Here is a 17,630-nt window from a genome sequence, read left to right as displayed (position 1 = left end):
AGTGTGATACTAAAAAAAAACAATTCACAAGAAAGAGAACTAGATAACTCCAACAGAGCACAAGAAATACAGGTAGAAAATGACTGATTCCATTCATTTCAAAGCACGCATATCTCTTCCACGTAGGCATATTTCATATCCGATTTACAGTCCAAGGTTCAAAAGAGGTACCTGGCCAACAAGATCAACAAAATAAGATAAGTCTCTGAAGTTGCAGCGAAACAATAGCAGTAAGAATAGCAGCAGCAGAAAACAGCGGAGCAGAGGAGATAAACCCAACACCAAAAGAAACCCAGAACCAAATGAAGACCCAAGAACAGCACACTCAAGCCAATTTTCTGTATTCTCCCTTTTAACTCGGGAGAGAACCCCAAAAAAAATCTCCCTTTATAAAGAAAAGAATGCGTCCCTTTATAGAAGGTAAGCATGTGTTGTGTGTGAAGAATAGGGGGTCGGGAATCTTTTGCCAGCTCCCTGAAAATCAGGGAAATAGCATCTTTTGCAACTGAATATGGACAGCTGTCCGCTTCCAGAAGCAAACTATCTGCTTAAACTTGGGCTAGAGGCCATGACCTAGATGGCCCAAGGCCAAGCCCGAAAAACAGCCCAAAAAAAAAACGAAACAAACAAGTGTCATATTTCAAATAAAATCAGAGATTTGACTAAGTGCTTAAACTTCAATTAATCTAAATCAATCCATTAGCTGAACTAGTTGAGCATGCGATTAACGATTAAGTTTAATTAACTGACTAAAAGAAAAGAAAAAGAAGGAAAAACAACAAAACAAAAAAAAAACAAAAAAAAAACCAACCAGAAAAGCACAGAGCCGGAACAAATGAGGAGAAAAGAAAAGAGAAAAAGAAAGAACAGGAAAGAGAACAACAAAACAAGAAGAAAAAAAAAATACTAATCTAAATGCTAAAGAAGAGAGTAAACGAAATAACCCGATGAGCAGTGAAAATGATGGATTCTAGCCGCGAATCGACGAAAGGACCCAAAATCTCCGGTAACTTCGAAACGGGTCGAGACCAGCCCAGAACAAATACTTTCAACGGGATTACTCCATGCAGGGTATTGAACTAGAAATAAACAGAAACGAACAAGTAATTCCGAAATAAACCAGACTAGGGTTTTCTGGAATTTTTAGATCTAAGGTTCGCTAATTTTGGTGGGGTTTGTGATGAAACTGATGAGGGATTAGGGATTAGGAGGGTATGAGGGTTATGGGGTGCGAGTTTGAGAGGATTTGGAGTGAGCCGTCGGCGTGGGGATTCTGGGCGGCTAGGGTTTGGAGTGAGTTTGAGAGAGAGAGACGAAGGGTTTGGGGGCGGCTAGGGTTTGGTGAGTGAAGGAGAGGGAGAGGAAAATGAGGGGGTCTCTGGGGTTTGGGGGGGTGGATCCGACAGATATAAGGGTTAGGGAGGGGAGTTACGGGCCGTTAGATCAAAGGAGATCAACGGCCGAGATCGCCTGTTAACGAAACGACGTCGTTTCGGTTAAGTGACGAGGCTGGGCCGGGTGAGGGGTTGGGCTTAGGGGACTTGGGGCGATCGTTTGGGCCAGACATTGTTTTGGCCCAAATTCAGAACCAAACAGGTTTTTTCTTCCTTTTCTTTTTCTTGATTTTAAATCCTAATAAAAATTAATTAATTAAAAACCTAAATTAAGTGCTAAGTCAATCTAATTTGTTGAAATAAACCTAGCTATCTATTTTACCATTAATTAATTTAGACTAATGAAGGAAGAATTACTTAATTTGCGATTAAAAGCTAAAAATACAAAAATGACCCATATTTTGTGATTTTCTGTTTAATAATGCAATTAACTTATGTAATTAAATCCTAAATGCAACTAAACCTAAAGTGTTATGCATGAAATACTTGTAGACATTTTGGTGTTTTTCTTATAATTTTTAGAATGTTAAATATGCAAATAAATGCAAGAAACAATTAACCGAAAATCCCTACAAATTCTATAAAACCTAAAACAATTAAGAAAAACAAAAATCTATTTGTGAATTTTGTAGGAATATTTTAGTCGGGCAAAAATCACGTGCTCACAGCTGCCCCTCTTTGCTTGGAAACACGAAGAGTTTTCGGGCAAAGATACGTTGAGCAAATACGAGCGATTTTTGACCGTTTGCATACTCCATGGAAGCATTTTGAAAACGTTTGACCGAACCGTGCTTCAGAGGTTGCCTACATATCCTTGGCTTTAAAGGAATCAGGTCAGTGTAGTTCTGGAAATTTTGGTAGCTGGAACTACCGAGAAGCTGTGATTTCACTGTTGCTGCTGCTGCTGCTGCTCTTTCTTGCTGAGCTCCTTATTACACCAAAGTCAAAAATGAAAAAGAAACTAACTAAGCCTATCAGCTACGAGTTACAAGATTCCTATCTATGAGTCTTCTAAAGCTTGATCTTGAGTCTTGAATGGTTCTTCATGTGGACTTTTGACTTGAACCTTGATGTTTGCTAGCTGCAGGTGACTTCCCTCGTTCTCCAGGTGGGCGCCTGATGACCTAAAAACTTGAAATATATTCCCTCATTCTCCAGGTGGGCGCCTGATGACTTTAAACTGAAATGAATTCTTTCGTTCTCCAGGTGGGCGCCTGATGACCTAAAAACTTGAAATAAATTCCCTCATTCTCCAGGTGGGCGCCTGATGACTTAAAAACTTAAAAATAAATTTCCTCATTCTCCAGGTGGGCGCTTGATGACTTAAAAACTTAAAATAAATTCCCTCATTATCCAGGTGGGCGCCTGATGACTTAAAAACTTGAAATAAATTCCCTCATTCTCCAGGTGGGCGCCTGATGACTTAAAAACTTAAAATAAATTCCCTCATGCTCCAGGTGGGCGCCTGATGACTTAAAAACTTGAAATAAATTCCCTCATTCTCCAGGTGGGCGCCTGATGACTTAAAAACTCGAAATAAATTCCCTCATTCTCCAGGTGGGCGCCTGATGTCTTAAAAACTGAAATGAATTCCCTCGTTCTCCAGGTGGGCGCCTGATGACTTAAAACCGAAATAAATTCCCTCGTTTTCCAGGTGGGTACCTGATTACTTAAAACTGAAATAAATTCCCTCATTCTCCAGGTGGGCACCTGATGTCTTAAAACTGAAATAAATTCCCTCATTCTCCAGGTAGGCGCCTGTGCTGACTTAAAACAGAAATGAATTCCCTTGTTTTTTAGGTGGGCGCCTGCAATCATGACAACACAGACAAAACAGAGAAAAGTTTTTGCCCCAGTTTGTACCAGGAACATTCATTGATTGTTAGTTGCATCCCATTATCCAGGAGGGTCCTGAAAACTTAAAACTAGATCCCATTATCCAGGAGGGTCCTGAAAATTTGAAATTAAATCCCATTATCCAGGAGGGTCCTGAAAAGTTGAAATTAACTCCCATTATCCAGGAGGGTCCCGGAAACTTAAAACTGAACTTATCTGGAACATGCTTTCTCATGGAGTATTCTTGGCAAAGCAAACAAGATTTCTTGTCCCTGCTTGAAACAAAGAAAATTTTGTCAGTTTGAAACTGTGGCGGTTAGTTTGTGGCATCCTTGCTGAAGGTGTCTGCTTCTGTCACTATCCCGCTTCATTCTGATTAGCTGCTTCGGGCTACAAAGAATTGTTTGACCTTTCAATCGGACCTTGAACACAAAACCTCTAAATGACTTGAATCCCTTACACTCAACTCGTCGTATGGCACTTTCATTCTAACAACTGTTGAACCTTTGCATTTCCTATAAATTCGCGAATCACTTGACCGCATGAACTTCAGTTATCACCGCATTGCTCATTCTAAATCATGTCCCTTGTGATGTGCCTGGCCGAATTTCGCTTGGTGCAAATAAAAAGCTGGTAATGAGCTTTGAAATCCTTTCTTGCTTGCTTAACAAAAGACTAATTTGACAGAGACTTAGAAAAATAGACCCAAAAGAAACGAAGCGAAGTGACTTCGAGAATTAGGAATAAAAAAGAAAAACTGAGATGACTATTTGAAGAAAAATGGAAAAGAGACTTATCTGAATGAATCAGCTGGCTCTAATGATCATGACATGCATCTCGGATTGATCAGCCTAATCCATCCAACTAATCACATTTCTGTTCATGTCATGTCTTCATACTTCAAAAAAAACGGGCTTTCAACGATCCAACTTTTCTGTAAAGTCACCAACCTCTTTCGACTTGTAGTGCCCCGAAGGGTTTTCACCGACAAGCCTCTCTCATTTGTTCATCTCTCAACTCACCGCCGCCTTACGGTGCCCGTGAGGGTTTTCACCAATAAGACTCTCTCATTTTAAATTTTTCCTCAGCTCACCATCGCCTTACGGTGCTCGTGAGGGTTTTCACCAATAAGACTCTCTCATTTTATTTATTTTCCTTGTACCCAATGAACAAAGTGTTACCCATGATGGAAATCATACCTCTATCTCACTTTACTTGGCATCCTCAAAGATTGATCGGAAGGTCTTTCTTTCGACCGTAGTGTAGGCTTTTGGAAAGGGTTAGAAAGAAAAGGTGGTATAAGGCTCAACATGACTTAAGATGAAAGGGTTCAAAATTACAACTTTTGGAATCAGACCTATTGCAAAACTAAAACTTCTGCCCCAGTTCTTTTTTGAATCTGGGAAATTTTGAATTTTATTTGATGGGACTGAACCTCAGAGTAAGGTTGCCTACGTATCCTTAAAAGGAATCAAGTCTAACGTAGTTCCAAAATAAGAGTTTTGTTTTTGTTACTTTGCTTTTCTTTTTCTCCTTTCTTTTCTTTTTCTTTCTTTGCTTTTCTTTTTTCCTTCTTTTTTTTTCTCTTCTTTTTTTTTTGTTCTTTTCTCTTTTTTTTATTCTTTTATATTTCTAACACTACTTCTGATTCCAAAAGAGGGGTATGAAAGAAAAAAAATAAGGCTCAAAAAGGGGTAACAAATGCTAAAAGTGTTTGGGATAGCAGAATAAAATGCCTTCGTCATTCCAACTTTGAACGTGTCTAGTACAAAATGCGATTGAAGATAAGCAAAGAAATCATACATAATATCTCTTGACTGCATCAGAATTGATAGCCATATCCACACATTTACCTTCTATGTCTGTTAAATACAAAGCACCATTGGGCAACACCTTTGTCACAATGAACGGCCCCTTCCAGTTTGGGGCGAACTTGCCTTTAGCTTCAGCCTGATGTGGGAGGATGTGTTTCAATACCAGTTGATCCACCTCAAATTTTCGGGGACGCACCTTCTTGTTGTATGCTCTTGCCATTCTTCTCTGATACAGTTGACCATGGCATACTGCTGCCAATCTTTTTTCATCAATCAAACTCAATTGCTCTAGCCGGGTTTTGACCCACTCATCATTATCAATTTCAGTTTCAATAATGACCCGCAGGGATGGAATCTCAACTTTCGCAGGTATCACTGCCTCGGTTCCATATACCAGCAAATAGGGGGTTGCACCTATTGAAGTGCGGACAGTAGTGCGATAACCTAGCAAAGCAAACGGTAACTTTTCATGCCATTGCCTCGAACCTTGCACCATTTTACGAAGTATCTTCTTTATGTTCTTATTAGCAGCCTCAACAGCTCTGTTTGCCTTAGGACGATATGGAGTGGAGTTTCGATGCATAATCTTGAACTGTTGGCATACCTCTTTCATCAAATGACTGTTGAGGTTAGCAGCATTATCTGTGATGATTATCTTGGGGATTCCAAACCGGCAAATGATGTTTGAATGAACAAAATCTACCACTACCTTCTTGGTCACGGACTTGAAAGTTACAGCTTCGACCCACTTGGTAAAGTAATCAATGGCCACCAGAATAAACCTATACCCGTTTGACGCTGCCGGCTCAATCGGTCCAATGACATCCATGCCCCAAGCAACAAAGGGCCAAGGCGCCGACATTGTGTGTAGCTCAGATGGCGGGGAATGAATCAAATCTCCGTGCACCTGGCATTGATGACATTTGCGAACAAAGCTGATGCAATCACGTTCCATGGTGAGCCAATAATAACCTGCTCGAAGAATCTTCTTCGTCAAGACATACCCACTCATATGTGGCCCGCAAACCCCGGAATGCACTTCAGCCATGATAGTCGAGGCTTGTTTAGCATCTATACACCTTAGTAAACCTAGATCTGGAGTTCTCTTATACAATATTCCCCCACTTAAGAAAAATCCGCTAGCCAGACGTCGAATGGTTCTCTTTTGATCGCCTGTGGCATGTGCCGGATATACCCCTGATTTGATGTATTCCTCAACATCGTGGAACCAAGGCTCGCCATCGAGTTCCTCCTCGACCACATTGCAATAGGCATGCTAATCACGGATTTGGATATGCAAAGGGTCGACATAAATTTCATCCGGATGGTGTAACATTGACGCCAGAGTGGCCAAGGCGTCGGCAATCTCATTATGAATCCTGGGAATATGCCTGAATTATACCGACCTGAATCGTTGACAAAGATCATGCAGACATTGTCGATACGGTATGAGCTTCAAATCACGGGTCTCCCATTCTCCCTGAATCTGGTGAACCAACAAATCTGAGTCTCCCAAAACTAATATTTCTTGAACTCCCATGTCTATAGCTAACCTCAAACCCAGGATGCATGCCTCGTATTCAGCCATGTTGTTAGTGCAATAAAATCGAAGTCGAGCTGTTACTGGATAGTGATGCCTTGTTTTAGAAATGAGTACGGCCCCTATTCTGACACCTTTCATATTGGCGGCTCCATCAAAGAAAAGTTTCCAACCTGGCTTTTCATCATGATCAGCCTCGTCAACATACATCGCTTCCTCATCAGGAAAATAAGTCTTCAATGGCTCATATGCTTCATCCACCGGATTTTCGGCCAAGTGATCGGCTAGGGCTTGGGCTTTCATCGCGGTTCGAGTCACATAGATGATGTCAAATTCTGTGAGTAAAATCTGCCACTTTGCCAACCTCCCTGTGGGCATAGGCTTCTGAAAGATATACCTTAGAGGATCCATGCGAGAAATGAGGTAAGTAGTGTAGGATGACAGATAATGCTTCAACTTTTGCGCCACCCAAGTCAGGGCGCAACATGTCCTTTCAAGAAGAGTATACTTAACCTCATAAGGAGTGAACTTCTTGCTGAGGTAATAAATGGCTTGCTCTTTCTTGCCCGTGATGTCGTGTTGACCCAACACACAACCAAAAGAATTATCCGTGACTGTCAAATAGAGGATTAAAGGTCTCCCAGGTTCTGGCGGGACCAACACAGGGGGGTTCAGCAGGTAATTCTTGATCTTATCAAATGCTTCCCGACACTCATCATTCCACTTAACCGCAACATTCTTCTTTAGTAACTTAAAGATGGGCTCACAAGTTGCCGTGAGTTGAGCAATAAACCTGCTGATGTAGTTTAACCTCCCGAGCAGGCTCATCACCTCAGTTTTATTCTTTGGTGGTGGTAGTTCTTGGATGGCCTTAATCTTTGACGGATCCAACTCGATGCCGCGTCGACTGACTATGAATCCCAACAGTTTCCCCGACGGGACACCAAATGCACATTTCGCCGGATTGAGCTTGAGGTTGTACCTGCGGAGCCTTTGGAAAAACTTTCTCAAATCCCCAACATGGTCGGACTGCTTCTTTGACTTTATGATCACATCATCTATATAAACCTCAATTTCCTTGTGTATCATGTCACGAAATATAGTAGTCATTGCCCTCATGTAAGTTGCCCCAGCATTCTTTAAAGCGAATGGCATTACCCGGTAGCAATACGTCCCCCATGGCATGATGAATGCTGTCTTTTCTACGTCTTCCTCGTCCATCAGGATCTGATGATATCCCGCATAACAATCCACGAAAGACCCGATCTCGTGCTTGGCACAATTATCAATCAGAATGTGGATATTCGGCAATGGAAAGTTATCCTTTGGACTTGCCTTGTTGAGATCACGATAATCAACACACACCCTCGTCTTACCATCCTTCTTTGGTACTGGTACCACATTAGCTAACCAAGTGGGATACTGAGTGACCCGAATGACCTTTGCCTCCAGTTGCTTTGTGATTTCTTCTTTAATCTTCACACTCATATCAGTCTTGAACTTTCTTAACTTTTGCTTGACAGGAGGGAATGTAGGGTCGGTTGGCAATTTATGAGCTACCAAATCAGTACTCAAGCCCGGCATGTCGTCATACGACCATGCAAAGACATCTTTGTATGCAAATAGTGTTTTGATTATTTCTTCCTTGATTTGCGGTTCCAGATGCACACTTATCTTGGTTTCTCTGACATTATTTTGATCCCCTAAATTGATTGCTTCGGTTTCATTCAAATTAGGCTTGGGTTTTTCTTCGAAGTGTTTTAGTTCTCTACTGACTTCCTCAAATGCCGCCTCTTCATCGTATTCTGTTTCATCATTATCCTCTACTTCTTGGATCATTATTTCAGAATTAGATTGGCTTTTAAGATTTGGCTGAAAATTCCTCATGCATGTCATGTCATTGAAACCAGCATAAAAGGAACTGTACAGAAAGAAAAGCAAAAACAAAAATGAAATGCTATCAGGATTAATGGAAAACGGGAAATTGTATTTCATTAAAAATAAAAGGATAGGAGGGTTTGTACATCAAAACAAGCAAAAAATAAAAATTCTGGATTACAACCCTAGAATAACCCAGATAGCAGAAAGGAAAACAAAGCAAACTACCAAAACTCCTTCCGGACGGGGAGAGGAGTAGCTTTCCAATTGCTAAGCTTCACATTTGGCCCAATGAGCTGCACATCGGCATTACTGGAACCTTCCCCGATTTCTACCATATTAACCTCATCAAACAAACTCTGGAACCTCTTGATCAACTCTTCATCAAAGTCGACCACAGGTTTTGGGACCGCTGATATTGGGCGTTTTGCGACCCCTGGCTTGACAAAAGACTTGGAGATATGTGGAACAGGCTTAGGAAGTGACCATGCCTTTCCTTTCAAACTTTTAGCCTTTTTCACGTCCTTTCCTGTGAGTGTGAATCCCAAACCAAATGTACATAAACTTTCACGTGGACACACCGGATGCACAATACCCTGCAGAGATGAACCCAGACCTTTGCCCGGCAGAAAACCATTCTTCAACATTTCATTTGCTACCATGACAGACGCGGATGGTATCTTTGGACCTAGGATGCATTCTCCTTCGGGAATTTTCCCGACAGACACTGTTTTGAACATTTGGTAAACCCAAGGCCCTTTATCATCTTCAACTTCAATAAATGGAACGATTGTGTCATTGTAAGCAGATAAGTTCTCATCACCGTGCACAACTATTTCCTGTCTGTCCCATTCGAACTTTACCATTTGATGCAGAGAAGACGGGATTGCCTTGGCAGCGTGGATCCAGGGCCTGCCCAACAACAAGTTATAAGAGGCAGCCACATCTAGCACTTGGAACTCTATAGTGAACTCAACCGGCCCTATTGACAAATTTAGCATTATATCACCGACAGAATCTTTCCCTCCTCCATCGAAGCCTCGAACGCATACATTATTAATGTGGATCCTTTCGGTGCCAATCTTAAACTTTTGCAAAGTGGACAGAGGGCAAATATTCGCACTAGAACCGTTATCCACCAGTACCCTTGAGACAGCAAAATCCTCGCACTTCACTGTAAGATAAAGTGCTCGATTGTGTTCTGTACCCTCTATAGGGAGTTCATCATCTGAGAAAGTGATCATGTTCGCTTTGAAAATCTTGTTAGCAATCTTTTCCAAGTGGTTCACCGTGATCTTATCAGGAACATGGGCCTCGTTCAAAATCTTCATCAGGGCTTTGCGGTGTTCATCTGAATGTATCAGCAAAGACAGAAGAGAGATCTGAGCTGGTGTTTTCCTCAACTGTTCTACAATGGAATAGTCTTGCATTTTCATCTTTTTCAGGAATTCCTCAGCCTCTTCTTCGGTGACCGGCTTTTTTACTGGGATGTGGCCATCCTTGGATGGCTTGGTTTTCCTCAGTTCTTCTGGGGTAAAACATCTCCCGGAACGAGTCAGCCCTTCGGTTCCATTGACTTCTTCCTCTACTTCTTTCCCTTTGTACGTTACTATCACCTGTTTGTAATTTCACGGGACGGCCTTTGTGTAAACCATTGGCAACTGGGTCACTGGCTTAATAATAACGGGGGTAACACGAGCCCCTTCCACGATTATGACTGGCTTGCCCGGGGCCCCTGGCACGACCACCTTTTGCCTCTCCTGGTTCGCTTCAACATCAACCGGAGGCCCTTTCACAACCAATACAGAAGGCTTCACGTTGAGCGCGCTTGGCTTTTCCGACACCCCTTTAATCGCCAAGGACATTGCTTTTGCAGAATCTAGAGCTTTGATTGGATTACTTTCGCTAGCCCGGATCATTATGACAGACTTGGAAAAGATTTTGGGCTCCCCATCTTTATGAACTATCTCGATCATATGTGTCTCTGCATGGGTCGGCAACGGATTTTGGTTGATGTTTGGCGCCTCCGGGCTCTGGACCACAATTTGATTTGTATCAATGAGCTCTTGGATCGCCCTCTTCAAATGCCAGCACTTCTCTGTGTCGTGCCCCGGGGCATCAGAACAATATGCGCATCTGAGGGAATAGTCAAGGTTCCTTGGAGGCGGATTTGGTATCTTGGGCTCAATCGGCCTCAAAACGTCCAACTGCCTCAACCTCTGAAACAAACTGGTATAGGACTCTCCAAGAGGGGTGAAGGTTTCTTTTCGTTGTTGCCTCTCTTTTCTGTAATCTGGCTTCGGTCGAAAACTTGGACCAGTAGGGTTTTGGTATGGTTGTGGGGGTGTATAAAGATTTTATGGAGTTGGAGCACGCCATTGCGGGTAAGGAGGGGGTTGAGCATATGACTGTGCGTGGTGAACATGGTATTGGGGTAGCTCGACAGAATATCGAGGGTCTTGTGGCGGGAGATAGTGCTGAGATGGATTATATGGAGCTTGGATGTAGGCTTGAGGTTGGGGTCGAGTTTGGGTGTACTGGTGAGGCGGACCCCTTGGGCCACGCCATGATCCAGAGACAAACATAGCGACATCTTCTTTCTTCTTTTTGCCTAACAGGCTTCCGGTGCCACTTTGAATTGCCTGTGTGGTCGCTTTTATGGCAGAGTAGCTCATGATCTTGCTTGACTTGAGTCCCTCTTCCACCATTCCTCCCATCTTTACCACATCGTTGAAGGACTTACCTATGGCTGAGATCAAATGGCCAAAGTAAGTGGGCTCTAGGGCTTGAAGAAAGTACTCGACCATCTCATCTTCCTCCATTGGAGGGTAGACTCGTGCAGCTTGTTCTCTCCATCTGAAACCATATTCCCTAAAGCTTTCATTGGGCCTCTTCTCTACCTTGGTCAAAGATAGGCGATCCGGGACAATGTCTATATTGTACTGAAAGTGCCGAGCAAAGGCCTGAGCCAAGTCATCCCATGTGTACCACCTGCTAGTGTCTTGGCGGGTGTACCATTCTAAAGCTGCCCCACTCAGACTCTGACTGAAATATGCCATTAATAATTCATCTTTCCCACCGGCGCCTCTCATATTGCTGCAGAAGCCTCTCAAATGGGCCACGGGATCTCCATGTCCATCGTACGGGTCAAACTTGGGCATCTTGAACCCAGCGGGCAGTTGAACATTCGGAAATAGGCATAAATCCTTGTAAGCCACACTTACTTGGCTTCCTATCCCTTGCATGTTCTTCAAAGATTGCTCTAGGCTCTTCACTTTCCTGAACATCTCGTCCTGCTCCACATTCCGGGATGGTTTCTCAGTTTCGACAAGAGGTTCAAAGCGAGGGGCATGGGAATAAGGATCCGCGACTTTGAAAGTTGGTTCTGGAACATAATATTGGGTATCTGGAGCTTGGAACGCGGGTTCACTAGAAGATCTGTGAAGGGTAGCTCGCGGAAGGGCTATGAAAACAGGAGCGGATGTCGGAGCAGCGTATGCAGTTGTTTTGGCTGGTGGAGCGTGAAAGGTTTGGGACGAGGTGCCAGGGTAGTGGCGATAAGGGGTAAAGCCTGGTGCGTGTTGAGGGGAAAGATCAATGGTAATGGGATCTCGGGCTTGTGACAGTGGTGGGATGAAAGCGGGATTTTCTGGGAAGTTAGCGGGGAATGAAGGTGGAGGATGCCCCCTGACCCAGGCTTGATACATTTCTGCCATTTGATGATTCAACCTGTAGACCTCCTCTTTCAATTCAGACTCCGATTCTACAATCTCCCTCGGCGGGTCGACAACACCCGTGTCTAATTCTTTGCTAGTCATGACTGCCTTGCACTTTGATCTGGTGTTATAAGGGTGACTTGCTAGGATGCCAACAAACTAACCACCTAAAACAAAACCTGTCTATGCGCACACAAAAACTTGGTCAGTTTTAAAAGCAATTTACAGATAGTTAATCGCGCATTGGGTATGCAATGCACCTGAGCAGTTAACGTTCCTAGATGCTTTGCGACGGCTCGTATGTTTCATCCCGGCTTTTCCAAATTCTCCAAATCCTGACTTTTCCCTCTCACCTCCTGCTGTGTTTCGCTCTTTTAATTCTTATTCTTTCCCTTTTTTTTTTTAGTTTGGCCCCTCTTTTCTTTCTTCCTCTCTCTTCTTTTTCCCTCTCTTCTTTTAAGAATATGATCGAATCCTATGGGGATTGCCTACGTATCATGACGCCGCATGAATCAGATCATTACGTAGTTCAGATAAATAAATACGAAATAAATTATTTCATTAATAAAAGACATCTTTTTGGATTTTCTATTACAAGGACTAAAGTAGCGATGACTGCAAAAGGAAAATCTACAGACTCGAAATAAAGTAATAGACAACCTTGACAAAGACGAACAAGACTGAGAGAAAGTAAAATACAGACTACTAAAGGAAATCAAAAATACATAAGAGCCTCCACTGGTACTCCGGAGGCTTGCGGGACATCAGCCGGTCTCCGCACAGGCCTGCGGGCAATATCTTCTTGAAGGCGGTCTAGGTCAACCATCACTTGTCGGAAGAATGTCATTACAGAAGCAAAAAACATAGACTTGGTCATGTCTTCACATTCATGGCATTTCATTACAACATAATCAGCTATCTCTTTAATCCTCATTCTGATGACACCCTTTTCTTGAAGCAAACGTCCAATCTGCTGGGCCCGAGCCTCCAACACTTGTGCATCTGTGTTGTTTTGGTCTTGTAACTGCTGCATGCTTTCTTGTAATTGATAAATCAATGCGTAGCAATGCTCTCTTTCAGCCTTGAAATCCTTTGTTTGCTTGACCATTTCATTCTCAAGGGCAACCATCCTTTTCTGTAAAACTGCTGCTTCTTTGTCATATTTCTGCTTCAACTGGTGGACTAATCTAGCTTGTTCCTCCGCACCTTTGGCCAACTTTGCTTGAGCATTTAACAAGTCTCTTTTAGCCTTTGTCAAGTCAAAACCGTAATCATGCACTTTCCGCCTCAGGTTAGTTATAATTTTCTCATCTCTCTCACTTCTTGCTAGTGTCTCGGCGGCTATTTTCATTCTCTGGATTTGGGCTCGAAGGGATTCATTTTCCTTGGCCAACCTCTTCTTTTCCCCTTCATCTTCAGCTGCCTGCAAACTATTATCAAATTTGATTTTTTCGATTTGTTCTTCTAGCTTGCTTATGGTGGTCCGGTACTCCCTTTCTTTGGCTAACCAAGCCCACTGCTCCTGCGATGCGTCAACAAATTCTTGGATATGAGGTCTTTTAGTTGGTCGTTCAGGTTCACCACTCGTCGCGACTCTCTTTCCATATCAGGCAACATAACTAGGTAAGACCTCACCTTTAGACAAATCACGTACTCGGGTGTTTGCCCCCAAATACTGGCATTCGCTCCAAATTTGGCGAACCGCTTCTTCGGGAAATTGGGCATCAGGACGGATTTCGACCACATAAGTGCTAAGATCTTCATCTCTAGGAACTGTCTGGCATCTTCCAAGCTGTCTCAAAACCCGGTACGGAGCATAGGGTTGGATGCTTCGGAGACCCATTAGCAAGAAGTAGGGACCAGTGGCGGGCATATAAACAATCTCATCAACGGGAAGCCAACCCAATGTCCATTCTACCTGATCTGCGGTCGTAGATTGAAGGCGGGTAATCCAATCTTTGACCCCTTTCGGCATCTCGAATCCTGTTACTCATGCACTAAACTCTTCAATGCAGTTTTTTCCCGTAGACCCATAGTTCATGTATCGAGGACGATGACAGAGGTGTTCGATCATCCATATTTGCAACAACAGGTTGCATCCCTCGAAAAAACTGGCTCCGGCCTTACAGAACGTGAGGACTCGGAATATATCTGATACGATCATGGGTGCGAGAGTACTCTTGGCCTGAGTAGTCAGAACGTGGACAACCCCGGCTATCCGCAAATCAATGTGTCCGTCCTCCCTTGGAAACACCAAAAGTCCTAAAAATGCCACCATGAAGGCAAAACATCTATGGGTCTCCCATTTTGATCGGTTTCCTTTACTGCAGAGTCCATTTTCAGGGTCTTCGAATCCCCCTAGATGCCCGTATCGCTGATATAGAAAATGAAAAGTGGAAATTCCCCGTGCTAGACTTCCCGTCTTGATTTGTCTGCTTATCTTTAGTAAGTCCAGAAACTTGTGGGGAGTAACAGTCCTTGGAGATACCAGGTACTTGTGTCTCAGTCCTTCCGTGCTCCCAGTATAACCCGCCATTTCTTCCAAAGTGGGCGTAAGCTCAAAATCTGAGAAGTGTAAAACATTATGAGCGGGGTCCCAGAATGCCACTAATGCCTCTATCAGGTCCCTTCTAGGTTGAATTTTTAATAGTCCTGTGAGCGCCCCTAGGTATTGGTTGACCATGTCTCGTCCTTGTTTACCCAAATCCTCCCACCACATGTGGAGTGCCAGTGGAATCTGATCCATAACCTTCACAGGTAAGTTCTGAACGGTGCTCATTCTGCACATTTTAAATTAGGGTGACTAGATTAAAATTTTGTACAAAACTGACCATGAAAAGATTACTATCATTATAATTTTTTGAAAAATATAACCGAAAACAAATCACGGCCACTTTTGCAAATACGGCCTTTCAACACTTTGGAGGAGAAGATTTTAGGGCTGTGTTTGCGAAGTGGTCAATTTTTTTTTTAAAAAATAAAGACTTGTAAAAAGAAAGAAAATATTTTTGGTATATGATTATTCTGTTTTTTTTTAATTTTTGAAAAAGCAAGACTTCTAAAGAAAAAAGAAAATATTTTTTTTGAATTTTGATTTTATATTTTTTTTTTCCGGAATTTCGAAAGAAAAACTTCTAAAAAAAGGAAAAGGGAAATATTTTTGGATTTATGGACTTTTATTTTGAATTTATGAAAGAAACACTTCTAAAGAATCTTGAATTTTCTTTTCAATTTTCGAAAGAAGAATGAAAATATTTTTGGATTTTAATTTCATTTGTTTTCTTTTTCTAATGAAAGACTCCTACAAATAAAATATATATTTGTTTTGGTTTAAAATTATTTTTTAATCTTTTATTTGTTTGGGATTTTCTAAAAAAAAAAACAAAACTCCTAAAAGAAGGAATTAAAGAAAATACTTTTGAATTTTTTTTTTTAAAATGGGGTCTCAAAGAAAGACTTTCTAAACAAGAAAATAAAGGAAAATATTTTAGATTTTTTAAAAATTGGGGGCCGGAACCGATGAGGTTTGCCTACGTATCTCACATCCGGTGAGAATCAGACCCGCGTAGTTCTGCCATTTTGATGCACAGAAAAATATGATTTATTTTGGAATGATTCTCTCTTTGTTTTTGAAATTTCGACAGAGTAACGGGATTTTTGAATACCAGAATTATCAAAACCAGGTGTTTTCTTACCTCACTCTTGGTTTTTCTCTTCTTTTTTTTTTCTTTTTCCTCTCTCTTTTTTATTTTCTTTCCATATTCTAGCAACCAGTCAACATGCAAGCCGAAACAAATGAATACACAAGTAGCACGTAAAATGCATCAGGATGGTCTTTTAATTTGGGTACACCTGTCCTAGACAGACCCAACCCCTGTGTTGAGTCTCCAAAGTCAAATGCACGTGATGCAAACAAACGTACCTACTAGGGATCCGGTATGAGGCTATGTTATTCTAGGCTTAAAACCCTGGGTGTATGGTTCTAGACCTGGCTTACCCGAGCGGACAACTCGAGCCTCGAGCCGAGGGGGGCAACGTACCGGTAACCAAAAGGCCATCCGGCTTTGTAACTGATCTGATCCTCGTTCTAAATTAGGATATGACACTAACAGAAAAGAAGTCACGCCAGCGTGCACTTCCTAGAAGATTTAGAAGACTCAGAGAGGAGAATGGTTTCGTGACAGTTTATATACAGTCCAAACAATATCAAAGCAGTAAAAATAGGCATTTAGCACATTAGGCTCAAACACGTAAAAAATCAGATAATAAGTAAAAGCCAAGTATAACAGTCATCTAAGCTCGAATTCTGAACCCTGAACCAGAGATTCTGGGTTCGATCCCCAGCAGAGTCGCCAGAGCTGTCACACCTCCTTTTTTTCCCGAAGGGGAGGATAGGGGAGTTTTTCCAATTAAAGTGACATTAATCGAAATGGGATTATTTATTTATTTCAGAGTCGCCACTTGGAATAATTTATGGTGTCCCAAGTCACCGGTTTATTTTAAATCCCAAATCGAGGAAATTGACTCTTATTTATGGTCCGCGAACACAGAAGATCGGGTAAGGAATTCTGTTAACCCGGGAGAAGGTGTGAGGCACTCTCGAATTCCGTAGTTTTAGCACGGTCGCTCAACTATCAATAATCGGCCTAATTATCTGATTTAATACATGTTTAAAGCCTATTGTGCATTTTTACTTTTTAACCGCTTTTAATTATTTATGAAATTATTTTTGGAACAAGTCACGATATCGTACACTTGTCATTTTGGTACACATCGCAAACCGCGCCACATAAAATGCACCCGCAATTTACAGCATGTTAAATTTTATTATTATTTGAAGTTATGGTCGAGTCGCGTGAAACGCGCACTCGAATTGGGGATTACGTATCATGACTATGCCATGGAAACCATACCCATAGTCACGATGCTCTATTATTAATCGCGCCTAAAGCAAGCTACGATGTTCAAAATTGCTTAATTTTCTGATGCTTGAGATCATGTGGCAAGTCCAGAGTTATGGAAGATGGGTTACAAGACTTCTTAAACATTACCACAGAATCAATCAAATTTCAAAATTGTGACAGATTCATTGCAATAAAAATAAGAAATCATAATTCAACATACTTTGGATTTCCCTTCGAACTAGAAAGCCAGACCTTCATTTTCAACATTACTAAGATAACTACAAAACAGACACTTACGACCATGTGTTCAACAGAGAAGCAAAGTAAGCAGGTCTGGTGGTTGGATCACAATTTAACTTTTGAGGAATTTCGTGTATAGCCGGAAACGAATTAATGGCCACTTTGGACATTGCAGTGATGGCCATTTTGAGTAACAGTCAATTTTAACCTTCATTTTTCGGCCAATCGATCAACTCAAATGCCAAGACTTACAATAACAGACATACACGACGAATCTGAAAACTAGAGCAGACATACTGATTTCAGAT

The sequence above is a fragment of the Nicotiana tomentosiformis genome, chromosome 5 (assembly GCF_000390325.3).
Source record: "Nicotiana tomentosiformis chromosome 5, ASM39032v3, whole genome shotgun sequence".
Taxonomy (NCBI): domain Eukaryota; kingdom Viridiplantae; phylum Streptophyta; class Magnoliopsida; order Solanales; family Solanaceae; genus Nicotiana; species Nicotiana tomentosiformis.
This window is presented reverse-complemented; position numbering follows the sequence as displayed.